The 16956-nt window shown below is 39.9% G+C and overlaps 1 non-coding gene across 1 annotated transcript; it reads left to right on the forward strand.

The window, feature by feature from the left end:
- Positions 1-14482: 14482 nt before the first annotated feature.
- Positions 14483-14585, forward strand: LOC118617933. Its single transcript, XR_004956891.1, has one exon. It is a non-coding gene; the product is annotated as a U6 spliceosomal RNA (small nuclear RNA).
- Positions 14586-16956: the final 2371 nt, after the last annotated feature.

Below are 16956 nucleotides of genomic sequence, written 5' to 3' on the forward strand. Positions count from 1 at the left end.
AATATTCGCATCATAGGAGTCCCTGAAGAAAAAGAAAATAAGCAAGGGTTAGAGAATATATTTGAAGAAACAGTGACAGAAAACTTCCCTAATTTGGTGAAAGAATAAGGCATTCCAGTTCAAGAAGCACAGAGAGCCCCAAGTAAGAAGAACCCAAACAGACCCACACCAAGACACATAGTAATCAAACTGCCAAAAATTAAAACAAAGAGAGAATCCTAAAAGCAGCAAGAGATAAGCAACAGGTTACCTACAAAGGAATCCCCATAAGGCTCTCAGCTGACTTCTCACAAGAAACACTACAGGCCAGAAGGCAATGGCATGAAGGAATCAAGGTCATGAAAAACAAGGATCTGAATCCAAGACTACTCTAACCAGCAAGGCTATCATTCAAAACAGAAGGTCAAATAAAGAGCTTCCCAGACAAAAAAAGGCTAATGGAATACATTAGCACCAAACCAGCACTGCAAGAAATGTTAAAAGGACTGCTGTAATTACCAGGAGAAATAGGAAGAAAAATAGAATCACACTAAACAAAAATGGCAATAAATAAGTACATATCAATAATCACCTTAAATGTAAATGGATTGAATGCTCCCATAAAAAGACATAGAGTAGCTGATTGGATAAGAAAGCATGACTCATCTATATGTTGTTTACAAGAGACCCACCTCACAACAAAAGACTCACATAGATTGAAAGTGAAGGGATGGAAAAAAATCTTCCAAGCAAAAGGAAAAGAAAAAAAAGCTGGTGTAGCAATACTCATATCTGATAAAATAGATTTCAGAATGAAGGCCATAATTAGAGACAAAGAAGGCCACTACATAATATTGAAAGGATCTATCCAATAGCAAGATATAACCTTGATAAACATATATGCACCCAATATAGAAGCACCAAAATATATTAAAAAACTTCTGGAGGACTTCAAAGGAGAAATCAATAGCAATACAATCATAGCATGAAACTTCAATACCCCGCTGACATCACTGGATAGATCCTCTAGACAAAAAATTAGCAAGGAAACAGAGACTCTATATGAAGCACTAGACCAAATGGATTTAATAGATATCTACAGAGAACTACACCCCAAAACTATAGAATTCACATTCTTCTCAAGTGCACATGGGACATTCTCAAAGATAGACCACATGTTAGGGCACAAACTAAGTCTCTACAAGTTCAAGAAGATTGAAATTATATCAAGCATCTTCTCAGATCACAATGGCATGAAACTAGAAATCAATTGCAAGAAGAACATACAAAGAAATGTGAACACATGGAAGCAAAATAGCATGTTATTAAACAATGAATGGGTCACCGAGGAGATCAAGGAAGAAATATTCCTGGAAACCAATGAAAATGAAGACACAACAACAAAAAACCTATGGGATGCAGCGAAAGCAGTTCTGAGAGGGAAGTTCATAGCACTACAGGCCTAGCTCAAAAAAGAAGAAAAATCTCTAATAGACTATCTAAGTTCACAACTTAAAGACCTAAAGAGCAAACAAAAAGAAAACCCCAGAGAAAGTAGAAGGAAGGAAATAGTAAAGATCAGAGCAGAAATAAATGACATAGAGACCAGAAAAACAATTCAAACAAAGAGCTGGTTTTTCAAAAAGATAAACAAAATTGATGGACCCTTAGCTAGACTTACCAAGAAACAAAGAGAGAGAACCCAAATAAACAAAATCAGAAATGAAACAGGAAAAGTAACAACTGACACCACAGAAATACAAAAGATCGTTAAAAACTACTACGAACAATTATATGGCAACAAATTCGACAATCTACGCAAAATGGACAAATTTCTAGAAACACATAGTCTCCCAAAACTGGATCAGGAAGAGATAGAAAACTTGAACAGACCAATAACAACAGAAGAAATTGAAGATGTAATCAAGACTCTCCCAGCAAACCAAAGCCCAGGCCCGGATGGCTTCACGGGGGAGTTTTACCAAACATTCAAAGAAGAACTAATACTCATTCTCCTCAAACTATTTCAAAAAATTCAAGAAGAAGGAAGACTTCCAAACTCGTTTTATGAAGCCAGCATAATTCTAATTCCAAAACCAGAAAAAGACACAACAAAGAAAGAAAACTACAGGTCAATATCCCTGATGAAAATAGATGCCAAAATCCTGAACAAAATACTAGCAAATCGTATCCAGCAATACACCAAAAAATTATCCACCATGACCAAGTGGGATTCATATCAGGGATGAAAGGCTGGTACAATATTCGCAAATCCACAAATGTGATACACCACATAAATAAAATGAAGAATAAAAACCACATGATAATATCAATAGATGCTGAAAAAGCCTTTGACAAAATCCAGCATCCATTTCTGATAAAAACGCTCAGCAGTGTGGGAATAGAGGGATCATATCTAGACATAACAAAGGCCATATATGAAAGACCTACAGCCAACATCATACTCAATGGGCAAAAACTAAAAGCATTTCCCTTAAGAACAGGAACAAGGCAAGGATGCCCACTTTCGCCACTCTTATTTAACATAGTACTGGAAGCCTTAGCCACAGCAATCAGACAGGGAGAAAAAATAAAAGGGATCCAAATTGGAAAGGAGGAAGTGAAATTGTCATTATTTGCAGATGACATGATACTATACATAGAAAACCCCAAAGACTCCATCAAAAGTTTACTAGACTTAATAAATGAATTTGGCAAAGTAGCAGGATACAAAATTAATGTCAAGAAATTGATGGCATTCTTATACACCAATGATGAACTCACAGAAAGAGAAACTAAGCAAACAATCCCATTTACCATTGCGTTAAAAAAATTAAGATACCTAGGAATAAACTTAACCAAAGAAATAAAGGACCTATTCGCAGAAAACTACAGGTCATTGAAAAAAGAAATGGAGGAAGATATAAAAAAGTGGAAGCACATACCCTGTTCATGGATTGGGAGAATTAACATCATTCAAATGTCCATATTACCCAAAACAATCTATAGATTCAACGCAATCCCCATCAAAATATCAATGGCATACTTCACAGAATTAGAACAATTATTTCAAAAGTTCATATGGAACCAAAAAGGGCCTCGAATAGCCACAGCAATCATGAAAAGGAAGAACAAAGTTGGAGGGATCACAATACCAGATTTCAGGTTATACTACAAAGCCACTGTAATCAAAACAGCCTGGTACTGGTACAAGAACAGGCATATAGACCAGTGGAACAGAACAGAGAACCCAGAAATGGACCCAAGGCAATATGCTCAATTAATATTTGACAAAGGTGGCAAGAGCATACAGTGGAGTAAGGATAGCCTCTTTAATAAATGGTGCTGGGAAAATTGGACAGCTACTTGCAGAAAAATGAAACTAGACCATCAACTTATACCCTACACGAGAATAAACTCAAAATGGATAAAAGACTTAAATGTAACTCATGAATCCATAAAAATCCTAGAAGAGACTGTAGGCAACAAAATTTCAGACATCATACGCAGCAGAATTTTCACCAATATATCATCTAAGGCAACAGAAAGAAAGGAGAAAATAAACACATGGGACTACATCAAACTAAAAAGCTTCTGCACAGCGAAAGATACAATCATCAAAACGGAAAGGCTACCCACTATATGGGAGAGCATAATTGCCAATGATACATCAGATAAGGGGTTAATTTCCAATATATAGAGAGTACTCATACAACTCCACAAAAGGAAGACAAAGAATCCAATTAAAAAATGGGCAGAGGAACTAAATAGACACGTCTCCAAACAGGACATACAAATGGCTAAGAAACATATGAAGAAATGCTCATCATCACTAATCATCAGAGAGATGCAAATTAAAACAACAATGAGGTTATCACCTCACACCTCTCAGAATGGCTGCCATCAACAAATCATCAAACAACAAGTGTTGGCAAGGGTGTGGAGAAAAGGGGACTCTAATACACTGCTGGTGGGAATGCAAACTGGTGCAGCCACTGGAAAACAATATGGTGTTACTTCAAAAAATTAAAAATTGAACTTCCATTTGACCCAGTGATCCCACTTCTAGGAATATACCCTAAGAAGCCTAAAGCACCAGTCAGAAAGAATATATGTACCCCCATGTTTGTCACAGCACTATTTACAATAGCTAAGATCTGGAAACAGCCCAAGTGTCCATCAGTAGACGATGAATGGATAAAAAAAGCTGTGGTACATATACACAATGGAGTACTACGCAGCTGTAAGAAAGAAAGATCTCTTATCCTTTGAGACTACATGGAGGGACCTGGAAAGTATCATCCTAAGTGAAACAAGCCAAACAGAGAAAGACAAGTTTCATATGATCTCACTTATTTGTGGAATATAATGAACATAACAGTCTGAGGAAGGGTGTAGTCCCAGAGACATGGAAGTGGGGTAGAGACTGACAATCCCCTAAATAAGGGGGGGGTGGGGGAGAGATAAACCACAGAACTTATATGCATGTATGCATGAACAGTGGACATGGACAGCAAACTGGGGAAAGGGCAGGGGGGGAGGGGGAGGGGGGAATCAATGGGGGGGGGGAGAAACATCTGTAACACAAATTAATTAATAAAAAATAAATAAATAAATAAAGTTATAAACAGAAACTAGCTAAAAGTGAAGGTTGTACAACATTTGAATATACTAAATGCCACTGAATTATACAGCTTTAAATTGTTATTTTTATGTTATGAGAAATTCACCTAAATAACTAAAAAGTTATGTACATGGACAGAAAAGAAAATATGTTTTAATTGTCCATTATTCTATCACCTAGAAATAACAGTTGATCTATGGGCATATGTCCTACTTATCGTTTTTCTATGTATTTCTACAAAAACATGTAAACATACTATACACATAGATCTATAATATGCTTTTACAGCTTCACAATATACATAAATGTCATACTATGACAATAAGATGATAGGATTTTGAAGTTTGAAAACCAAATGCCCACCTCACTTAAATATGAAACTCACTCTCTGTAAGATGCAATGACCAATCCAGCAAATACAAGCTGAACCTTGTAGGACATTTGGTCTTGTCCAAAACATCCACAGAGACAGTTGGTTGGTGCCCAAAAGTCCTTGATACTTGGTTCTGTATAAAAACGTCCATGAGCATTTTTGGTCCATACCACATTGATATTTTGTCTTGTCCCAAATGTCCATCCTTAGAAAACGTCCCTGGGTTCCAATAGTACAAAACATTTATGTATACTTTGGGTTTGCAGAATTAATACATTAAAATACTGTCATGATTTATTGGTCCAATAATTGTGTTGTGATTGCCCTTCTCAACTCAGTAGCCCAGCTGGTAATGGTATATGAGGTAAGGTGGGTGGGTGGGCATGGAGCAAATGTCTGTGTAGCTGTTTTGGACAAGACAAATATCAAGAACCTTTTGACATGGACCAAATGTCTACATGCGTGTTTTGGACAGGACCAAATATTGGCTAATCTTAAGTCAACCACCACTCTTTCTATGCCATGTGCTAGGGACTGAATTGTAGTTCCCCCAAATTCATACATTAAAACTGTAACCCCAATGTGACTGTAAATGGACATAGGGACTATTCAGAGGTAACTAAAGTTAAATGAGATTGCAAGGGTGGGTCCCTAACCCCACAGAGTTGGTGTCCTTATAAGAAGAAATACCAGAAAGATCACTCTTTCTCCACCATGTAAGGACACAAGGAGAAAGTAGCCATCTACAAGTCAGAAACAAAGACTTCATCAGAAATCGAATCAGCCTGCACCTTGAGCTTACACTTCCCAGCCTCCAGAACTGGGAGGAAATAGATTTCTGTTATTGAAACCACCAGGCTGTGATATTTTGTTATGACAACCTGAGTTGACAGATGTTTCTTTCAGGCAATCCTAACTCCTGGATGAATTAAGAAATTATGTAATAGTTTCTTGAGTATGAACTATTATATTTCAGGCATTGTACTAGGTACTTTAAATGTGTCACTTTATTTTATTCTTAGAATCCCATGAAATCATTTTACAAATGAGGAAACCAGGGTTCATAAAAGAAAAGTCAGTCACCCAGCTAGTAAGTGCTGAAGTTAGAGCTTGAACTCGGGCTACGTACATGCCCTGACAATTCAGTGCACACTGTCCCCAGCAGGACAGGAGAACATTGCAGCTGAGAGACCGGCTAGGAATTAATAGTGGAGGATGTTTTCAGCATAAATTTTTACCTAGATTATACTTTTATTCATCACCTGCTAACTAGCATTTATGAAAGGCCATAATGCCAGGCTGTAGAGTCCTTAATTTTATCCCTTTATCCAGAGGTCAGCTAACTTTTTTTCCCTGTAAAGGGCAAGTAGTGGTTATTTTAGGCTTTGTTGGGTATGTTTTCTGGAGCAATTACTCAACTCAGCTGCTATAGCAGAAAAACAGCCGTAGGCAATAAGTAAGTGAATAAGAATGACTGTGTTACAGTAAGTTTTATTTATGAAAACAGATAGTAATTGGATTAGAGCCTTATGCCATAGTTTGCCAACTCTTGTGGTAGTCAATAATAAATTATTGAAGGTGCTTGAGAAGGATTTGATCAAAGAAGGGTTTTTTGAAGATGGACTTGGAGGTAATACACATGATGATTTGAAGTAGGAAGAAAATAGAGGGAGAGAAAGCTTAAGAAGAAAGACTGAGACTCAGCAGAATTGGTAGATGCCATGAAGAGAAAGGAGCTATATATATCATGTGTACATAGGTTAGGTGTTTGGGTTATATGCTGATCCCCTTTAGAACTTAGAACTTCCTCTTTTGAAAACTCACAAAAATAGATTATGTGCCAGAGTAGGTCAATATTTCTATTTTTCTTCCTTGGCCAAAAAAAATCCAATAACCGAAGAAATTATAGATGTTCAAAAGCAAATCTTTCTCTCTCTCACTTTCTCTCTCTCTCTTTCTCTTTTTCTCAATGTGTGTGTGTGTGTGTGTGTGTGTGTGTTATATAATCCAAGGATTCACACAAAACAAAGAACCTAAGAAAATCCATCAAGTGTTTTTAGTTTTAATCACTTTACTTAGTAAATCAAACAAACAATGAGGATGTGAGAATAAAATGATGCTGAGCAGTTCATACCTCACAAATTGCCATAGCTCTAATGCAAAGCAGGGTTGATGAGTTGGAATAAAATCATTCATTTACAGAATCTTCTTTGGGAGAAGATAAGAACTAGGCTACTTGGTCCTTTATTTCTCTCCATAAAATACTCTTGTGTAAAAATGTTGGCACGACAATTTCCTGTGAGTCAATGAGTGGGTAGAGCTGACTACACTGTGTAGCAGATGGAGAGAAGACCAAGGGGGATTTTAATTACTTGGTCAAGATCACTCAATTAAGTATCGCTTTATCTAGGAAAAAGACAAAACAGTATGAATTTCTAACTACATGACCTCACAGCCACAAACTGGAAAGTGAACAATCCAGTTAATGAGCCAGTTTTTGTCTATGTGATGACAAAACCTTGGTTTGACTCACATTACTTTTAAATTAGCCAGCTGTTTGGGTAACGTCATGCAAAACAAGTGGCATGCCAAACCACCCATTACTTCTTCCAGTTTAACCGCATTGCCTTACAAATGTTAGCGAAAGAGCATTCACTCATTTGCTCACGCATTGTTTACTGGTTAAACCCTTAGTGAGCACACTCTTTCCCGGGACAGGGCACTCTGCTTAATAATAAAGGAAATACAGAGACGAGCGAGACACACCTCTGCCTGGAAAGCGTTTCCCATCGCACAGGGAGTATAAAGCAATGGACCAAATATTGATACATAAATGGCAGACTGTGATAAGGATCAGATGGTGACCAAAAGTCAGGTGCTTGCAACCTGCAAGACTTCTCTCTTTGAAGAAAGAGCGTTTGGTGCAACTCTGGTATTTTGGGTTCGGGTTTTAGTACTGCCACCAAACAGCTATTTGCCATCTGCTGTCACAACTTTTCTGAGCCTTAGTATCCTCCTCTATGAAAGAATAGGTCCCATTATTTTTTCTTAATGTTTTTCCTACCAGTGCTGTCTTGAGTTCCAATATTTTAAGTTGGAGAAAGACATGAATTAGAGTACCTTTCAAAGGAAAAGGAAAGTTGTGATGAAAAGGGTAGAAACATAGACGTTCTTAAAGACACAACAATGGATCTTCATTGACACAGATGAGTTAGACACATTCTCTAAGTAAAGCAAACAACATGAGCCAACCACAACTGGGGAAAAATGTAACAAAGAGAACAATACCGATATTCGTGGGGTAAATGTCTGGAAATAAACTCTGCTCAAAAAACTGGATGGAGGTGGCAGGCTGCAAGCAGATAGAACTGTCTATGACCAGTATTTAGCTGGAAAAGAGCAAATTCTTTGGGTCAGCCCCTTTTCTATATAGACAGCTGCATGGGGAAAGTGAAAGTCTGGGAGTGGGAAAGGCTACCCAGTGCAGGGGTTGGCATCCCAGCAGGTCAGACCTGGCTCCTGACAAGCCACAACTGCACCAGTGGAAAAATGAAACATCTTTACCCCACAGGGCAATGGAAAGAGGCACAAGGATTTCTCAGGATTCAATTTCCATCGTCGATGTGTTATGGATGGCTGGGACCACCTTACAGAAGTCTTAGGACTACAACTGACTAGGTCAATGGTAACCAGGTGAGTGAATATTATAAAAGGGATCTGGAAGTTTAGTTCACATGAACACCAGGAATGAGTACATGATTTTTAATTCAGTATTTGTGCTAGGAAGTCTGTTGTAAAGAGCAAGAAACAACCTCTCTTTTGAGTTAAAATTAACTAATCAGTATCATAGCGAAAACAGACTTGCTCATTAACATGAGCTTCAAAAGCTGTGCAAGCTTATGAGTATGTGAGACACTTGAAGGATTGACCCCTTCCCCTAATTTCTTACTAATGATGATTTTTATCCTAGAGGACAAGGCAAAGGCAGCAAGTTTAGAAGTTTGAGGGACCAAGTGTAAAACTACAGAACTAGTCGCTGTGGCCTCGCCCAGGTCTGGTGGTGGCCATCGCGAGGGTGTGGATCTCCATCCTGGCATCAAATCTACAGCATAGAGGCTTCTGTAAGTGCGAGTGGCCAGGTGTCCTTCCCTTCCCCCAAGTCCCAACCTAATGCCCCTTCTTTCCCTCACCCATTCCCCAAAAAGAAAGAAATAAGGCCTAAACGTCTCTCCGAACCTTTCTTTTTGCTAGAGATGTAGGGAATTTCTGTGAAGTCAGTATCAGCGATAACACCAGAGAAGCTACCCTCTTACTGTCAGGAACTAGGAACTACAAAGGGCAGGTGGGGAAGTCACCGAGGTTCAACAATGGACGAACCCTGTAAAGCAGCGGAAGAACAGGAGAGAACCCTTCAAAGAGCAGACTCAATTCAGATCTGTTCCCTCTACCCTCAGAGACTTCAGGATACCCAGAAATTAAGAGAAAGACCATGCCACATGAATCTGGCTAAATACCATGTGCAAGTGCTTCTAGGATAAGCATGTGCTCCAACCAAGATTGGGTTTGGATACCATGAGCAAGTCCTACCAGGTGCATTATCATGATATTGGAATCCCTGGAAGAGACTGGTTTTGCACCCCGGTAAGCAGCTCTGGGAGCAGTCCTGCTTCACCAGGTTTGGTAGTATTGAGTCTGTTGCAGGTTAATACTCTCTACAGCTTGCAGAACACTATGGCCAGCACCAAGCACTAGGACATATTTAACCCCATCACACATGTGAAATGTACGATGCCTTAATAGCACGTGGAAGGAGGAAAAGAAAATGATCCCCTGTTTCCTTCTCTTTAGCATTGTCTTAGAAACACCCATGACCTGGGGCTTCTCTTCTCACACTTTTTTTTTTCTTCAGCATCTGAGCCTGGGGTGAGGTTGAGGTAAAAACTGAAGTCAGTCCCTACACTCCTGCCTGTGTGCTCAAGGGGAGAAGCACACCCTCATGTTAAATGACTCAAGGGCATTTCCAGAACAATCTAGGAGGATTGCTTTGTGGGGGATTAATGACCTAAGGGATTATTTCAAAGAACTGTTGGTTAATAGGATCATTACAGAATTATAGTCCATATGCCTCTTCAATTGTGATGATGAAAAAGGAGTCTGCAAAAAATTGAGAGTGTGTGAATTATCATACTGTTAATTGCTGGACTAAAAGCGATCAATAGACTTCTTGTTAAGAACACCTAGAGTTCACCTTATTCGATTTTTCAGAGTGGGTGTTACCAGATAGCGGTTATAGCTGAGGGCCATAAAAGAAAGAAAGCTTTTATCAGGAGAGCAAGGTTGCATCCATTTGAAAGGATGCCTTAGCCTCTCTCAGGAGGCCCTCCATAAGCCCTCACTAGAAAAGGTTGTTTGTGACAGGAACGTTCTTCCCTTGATCAGAAACATCTACGGTTCCTTGAGAGTGACATGTAAATTACTCTCACCTGTGAGCTAGCAAAGCCCCCCCCCCCCCCCCAGGGAGCACTGCTGTCCATGCCCCTCCCATCTCAGTGCTCTCCTCCAAGCTGAAAGCTGCTCACTGAGTACGGGCAGCTGATTTCCTACTGGTTGTTTTCTGGCACAGACAGCACCGTATGCCAGTCAGTTATCAGGGCAAGACAAAAGTGATAGTGCATTTCCCTAGAAGCAGGCCTCAAGCAATGAAGAACGCTCCTGTCTCTCTAGAGATAATTCTAAGGTGTGATCTGCACATACTCCCCGAGTTCCCTGATGGACTCAAGCCTCAGTTGCTCCCAGTTGTAAAGTTTACTCACTGTTGCCCTCCTACTCTTTCCAGCTCCACCTTCCCACTCCCTGCGGGTGCTTCCTGGCCTGACTTTCCACTGACTTGCAAATCTTTGTCTCAGAGTTCGGTTGTGGAGGAATCCAAACAAAGACACTCAATACCAAACCTTGTTTTAAATTAATCTCAAATATTTGTTGCTCTTGTTTGTACCTAAAGATTGGGAGCACAAACATATGTATATACTTCTCATTTAAACACAAAGCTTCAGCTCTGGCCAGTTAGGCTCAGCAGTTAGAGTGACAGCCTACAGACCAAAGGGTCATGGGTTCTATTCCTGGTCAAGGGCATGCACCTGGGCTGCAGGTTCCATCCCAGCCCCAGTCAGGGTCATGCAGGAGGCAACCAATCGATGTGTCTCACATTGATGTTTCTGTCTGTCTCCCTCCCTCCCTCTCTTCCACTCTATCTAAAAATCAATAGAAAAATATCCTCAGGTGAGGATTAAAAATAAATAAATAAATAAACAAACAAACAAAAAACTTGTATCTTTTTCTTTCTCTTGGCTCCAAATGAAAAAGAAGGTAAAAAATCTCTAGTTTTAGAATACAACCCACATCTTACCTATCTGGTGGTCACCTGAGCATCTCAACTGATGAAAAGGGGAATAGGAGCTCAAATCTGCAGCCTGTAGGTCCTTTAAAAACCTGCTACACAAAATTTAGTCTTTGATGTCAACCTGAAGTTTATCAGAAAAACAGAATGTTGGACCCCACCCAGACCTACTGAATAGTACTGCTTTTTTAAAAAAAAATTTTTTTCATTTAAAATGGTGATTTATTGGTTTGTTTTCTTTTTTGCTTAATTTGTATTGGATCACAACTACTCAGCGTTGGATTGATTATATTTCTGGTTCATGACTTTTTTAATTGAATTTATTAGGGTGACATTGGTTAATAAGATTATATAGGTTTTAGGTGTACAATACTACATCACATCATCTGTATATTGTAGTGTGTATTCACTACCCCAAGTCAAGTCTTCTTCCACCACCATTTGTCCCCACTTTACCCTCTTCTGCCTCCTCCAACACCCCCTTCCCTTTGGTAATCACCATACTGTTGTTTGTGCCCATGAGCTGGTTTTTTTGTTTTTGTTTTTCTTTGCTTAATCTCTTCACCCTTTTCACCCAACCCTCAACCACCTCCACTACATTTTTTTCTTTTTAAAAAAGATCTCCAGGTGATTCATATGCACATTACAGATTGAGTGTCTTGCTCTCAGACCCAAGGCTGGTCTTTTGCAGACAAAGAAAGCATATTTTCACCAGCAGATCTTAGCAGCTGCAGTTCTCTGCTTAGTTGTAGTGGACTCCTGCTACATCGAGTAACTCAAAGAGTTCTAGAATCTCCCTTTAGGTTGGGCTACCTGGGCATAGACGAGATTTTACCAGTTGCCACCAGGTGTAATAGCAGTTATGTGCAAAAACGTACTGCAGCCACAGAACCAAGAACACATGCAATGGAACAAGTTGAGTGTGTTACTGGTTTCCGGAAGAAAGAACATGCATCATGGGGAATCCTGGGGTGTCTCAGCAAGAGTTTGTCAGAAAAGACTTATTAAAGGATTTGAGTTTTGGTTGAGTGATTTGGAGAGGGTCCAAGGAAGTCAGACTTTGCAGTGAATTGAGTGCTATCAGAAAGCAGGGATAATTCTGCACTTGGGTATCTTGGTAAATCTTATCTACAGGGAAGGCCGACTAAAGTGAAGCTAAAGATGTAGCTGGCGAAACCACAGAGAAAGTGAAACACAATATAAGCCTGCTTTTCCCTTTGTGGGTCTCAGAACCCCACTGCCATATTTTATCCCCCTGATTTGAATCTAGGGATTAAAGATATAAACTATTTATACAACATGGCCCTTATATAAACCAAGTATTTCTTTTAATGTCCAACCCAAGAAATACTGGTATGTTCTATCGTAAAAAAAAAAAAAAAAGCCAAAATGGTATCATTCAACCATTTGTTGAAGAAAAAATTCTTAGTTCTTGTTGCCTAAAGATAAATGGCAAAAACAATGTCTCTGCTCTAATAGTGTATGTAAATAGTGAAGAGGGATAGATAATAAACAAATAAATATAATAAATATTCAAACAGTGAAAGTACTATGACTAAAATAAAACAGTGGAATAGAGGATAATGGAGCAGGGGGCTGCTTTGGTTAGTGTAATCCACTTTGGTTAGTGTAGTCTGGGAAGGTGTTCTGAGGACATGACATTAGAGGTGAGACCTGCATGAGGTGCAGGAGCCCACAATGTGCAGATCCGAAGAAGGAGTCTTGAGGACCGAGAGAACAGACAGTAGAAAGCCCCTGAGTTTGGGACAAGATAGGTGTTTTCTAGAGTCATGATTTAGGAAGGGTTACCGAAGAAGCTAGAGGGTAGAGAGATGATGCCCACAATTTTCTTTGCAATTTTTGAAACTGCAAAGTTCAAGATGCCTAAAAACAGCTGGCAGGTGGATATTTGAGTTTGGGATTTGAGGCAAGAAAAGAAAACTTTGTTCTATTATGTTGAATGAATAGTGTCATGCTGAATATTTTTGCATGCAGCACTATTTCTGATTATTTCTTTAAATTATGCTCTCAAAGTGGAACATTTTGACCAAACAGTAGAAGCCTTATATTCATTCTTTACCATATGTACTTTGCAGTCTCTTTACTTAGCTTTCAAAATATTTATTTGAAAAAAATAAAAATAATTATTCACATGGCAAAAATGTACAGACATCACTATGTTCCTAAATATAATCATTCACTTTATTTTTTCTTTATTGATATTAGAGAGAGAGAGGTAGGGAGAGGGAGAGAGAGATAAAACATAGATGAGAGAAAACATCGACTGGCTGCCTCCCGCATGCCCCCCACTGGGGATTAGGCCCACAATCTGGGTATGTGCTCTGATCCGGAATCGAACCGGTGACCTCTTGGTGCACGGGTCAACGCTCAACCACTGAGCCACACCGGCCAGGTTAGCCATTCACTTAAAGTTTCTTGTTTGCACATGAAACTTGAAAATGTTATATACATAATTTATATGTACTTTAAAATATTTTTAAATAAGTGAAACAATCATGTTAACCTATATAATTAACAGCCATTATTAGAAACACCAAAAATGTAGGCGAGGCACAGAGAAAGTGCATCTAGAGTGTGTGCACACAGACAAGAAGGATCTGGGGGACCCTGCCCTGCTGAGTGATAGAGGTGTAATTGTTTCCAAACTTGGGAGCTCCAAGGTGAAATCTGAAATTGGCCCCCATACACAGAGGGCAAGGAGAGAGCTAAGAAAGAGGCAGGCCTCTCCAGATTGATAGATGGCAGGTTTAATAAACAAGGGACCTTACTTCCGAAACCTGTCTCTGAACAGGCCTGTCAGAATCTTAAAAGTTTTTATATAGAGCACTTAACCAAGTCCTGTCACTCATACTGTCCCGATGGTTTCAATAACACATGGCTCTCTCAAGGCCGTGTCCTTGAAAACGGCTCCAGCTGTGGGAATGTATATTCCAAGGACAGGTGAAGGAGTGAGGAGTCTCCAATTGCCTGGGTCCATTTCGAAGGTAAACCAGCAGTTACATCTTCTTGATAACCTTGATAACCTCCTCCAAAAGTTACTTAATCTCTGTAAAACTCCATTTTCTCACCTGTTAAGTGGAGGTAAGAACTGCTACAGCAGCATGTACACTAAAACTGGGACGATGCGGAGAAGATTAGCATGGCCACTGTGCAAGGACGACATGTGAATTCGTGAAGCATTCCATATTTTTCCCACTCGCACCACACACAAGAATAAACCCAAAATGGATAAAAGACTTGGATGTAACTTTTGAAACCACAAAAATCCTGGAAGGCAATGTAGGCAGAAATCTCTCAGACATCATACATAGGGAAATGGAATACTATACAGCTGTAAGAAAGAAAGTTCTCTTACCCTTTGAGGTCTCATGGAGGGACCTGGAGAGTATTACGCTGAGTGAAATAAGACAGTTAGAGAAAGACAAGTACCACATGATCTCACTTATTTATGGAACATCATGAACAAAATAAGCTGTTAACCAAAATAGATCCAGAGACATGGAAGTAGAGAACAGATTAACAAACCTCAGAGGGATGGGGAGTGGGAGGTGTGGGAAGAGATAAACCAAAGAATTTATGTGCATATATGCACAACCAACGGACACAGACATTAGGTTGGGGAAAGCAGGAGGGGGTTGGGGGCTGGGAAGAGAGGGTCAATGGGGAAAAAAAGGGAAACATCTGTAATACTTTCAAGAATAATTTTAAAAAGAATACTTAAAATTTTATCTGGTACATTGTAAGAAATAATACTTTAAACATGCTTAAATAGTGCCTGGTATTGTATAAGTATTTAATATTTGAAGAAACTTCTTCAAACCAGAAATATTCATATTTCTGACTGTTTGGTCTTTTGCACTAATAAGGCTAAAAATTTGATTGAAAGTAAAAAGTAGTACATTTTTTAAACAGTAATGCAAACCAGCCACCTCTCTCTCCAGGTGACATTGCTGGTTGCTACTGACCTTTTAGATGTGCTACACAATTACTTTTACATGCAAAAAAAAAAAAAAATTCAGTAACTCTTAAACTTTAATTAACATAAGAATCGCCTAGAAAGTTCATTCAACTGTTAAAATCTTAGGTAACATGCAGAAAAGAAGCACTAAAAAAGGTAAGCCTCATTTTTTTTATAATAAACTGTAGTACAATGTAGTTGTCCTACTTGGACTGACGCTGTCTCTATTTTGTTACTCAAATAGCTTGAAGCTAATAAAATGACTCTTGTTTTCTTTTTCTGCCATTCTGTAATTCAGAGCTTTTGTGAATTTAGACAGATCTTAAATGTTAACCAAATGTTACATTAACTATGTTTAGTAACTTATGAATAATAATTATAACTTAGAAGCATTTGATCTATCCCTTGTAGTTTATATATGATTAACATATTAGTAGTGTAGAAGGTAATATTCACTCTCAACTCTCTTAAATGTCATTCCACAATAAAAATAGATTTAAAATGGTATTTTGTGACTTCCGATCAAGATGGTACATAGGTAAATGTGGTATCATCTCCCCCCACAACCACATCTAAATTACAACTAAACTACAACACAACCATCACTCAGAACCACCTGACACCGAGCTGAATGGAAGTCCTACAAGTAAGGAATTAAAGAACCAGCCACATCCAGACTGGTAGGAGGGGCAGAGGGGTGGACGGGCTGATCCCACACCCACGTGTGGCAGATAAAAATCAGGGGGACACCTTGGCTGGGAAGGTCCTCCCTGAGGAGTGAGGGGTCTTTGTCCCACACCAGGTGCCCAGCTCAGGGTTCCAGTGCCAGGAAGAGAATCCCCATCACTTCAGGCTGGAAAAACCAGCAGGAACTGAGGCTGAGGGAGGCTGAGGCTGTGAGAGTCCCAGGCAGTTCCTCTTAAAGGGCCCGCACACGGACTTACTCAGACTTGCTCCCTCTGAGCTCAGAGGGGAGGCAGCTTGAGGGGCGACAGAGTCATACAGGGAAGAACTGAGCCTTTTGGCCTTGGGACAAGGGCTGAAGAAGCAGCTTTCTCCTGGACAGATGTGCTAGCAGAGGCTGATGTTCCTTTGGTGAGCCCTTCCCTGGGGCAGCAGACAGCCACCATATCTGGGACTCCAGCAACCTGGCTCACACTGTTGGCCCCGCCCTGATGATTCCCTGAGGCCCTGCCCCACCCAACTTTCAGGCCCACCCAAGCTGTTTCCAAAGGCTTTACCATAGGATTGGTCTGTCGTGCATCCTACTTCAGAGTTTCCTAAAATCTCTCAAACAAGCAGCATCTTGTCTCAGTGAGCCCCATGCCTCTCATTAAGTGGCCCCAGGCCTGGCACTAGAAACAACCAGCTTTGGTTCACAACTTGGCTTTTCCTGGACACCTCCAAGCCCAGTACAAGAAGCATCCATCTGCAGATCACTTTGTAGCTTATGCCTGGTGGCCCTGGATAGAACACAGGCAGTGGCTGACCTGCCTCGGAGCCAGAAGACCCAGTGGGCAGCTTCAGACCACATCAAAGCACCACCACCCAACCACCTCCACAAGTGACACACTCAATGAGCAGACTCAGTCAGTACCAGAGCC

Source organism: Molossus molossus, unplaced genomic scaffold, assembly GCF_014108415.1.
Source record: "Molossus molossus isolate mMolMol1 unplaced genomic scaffold, mMolMol1.p scaffold_m16_p_5, whole genome shotgun sequence".
Classification (NCBI taxonomy): Eukaryota; Metazoa; Chordata; class Mammalia; order Chiroptera; family Molossidae; genus Molossus; species Molossus molossus.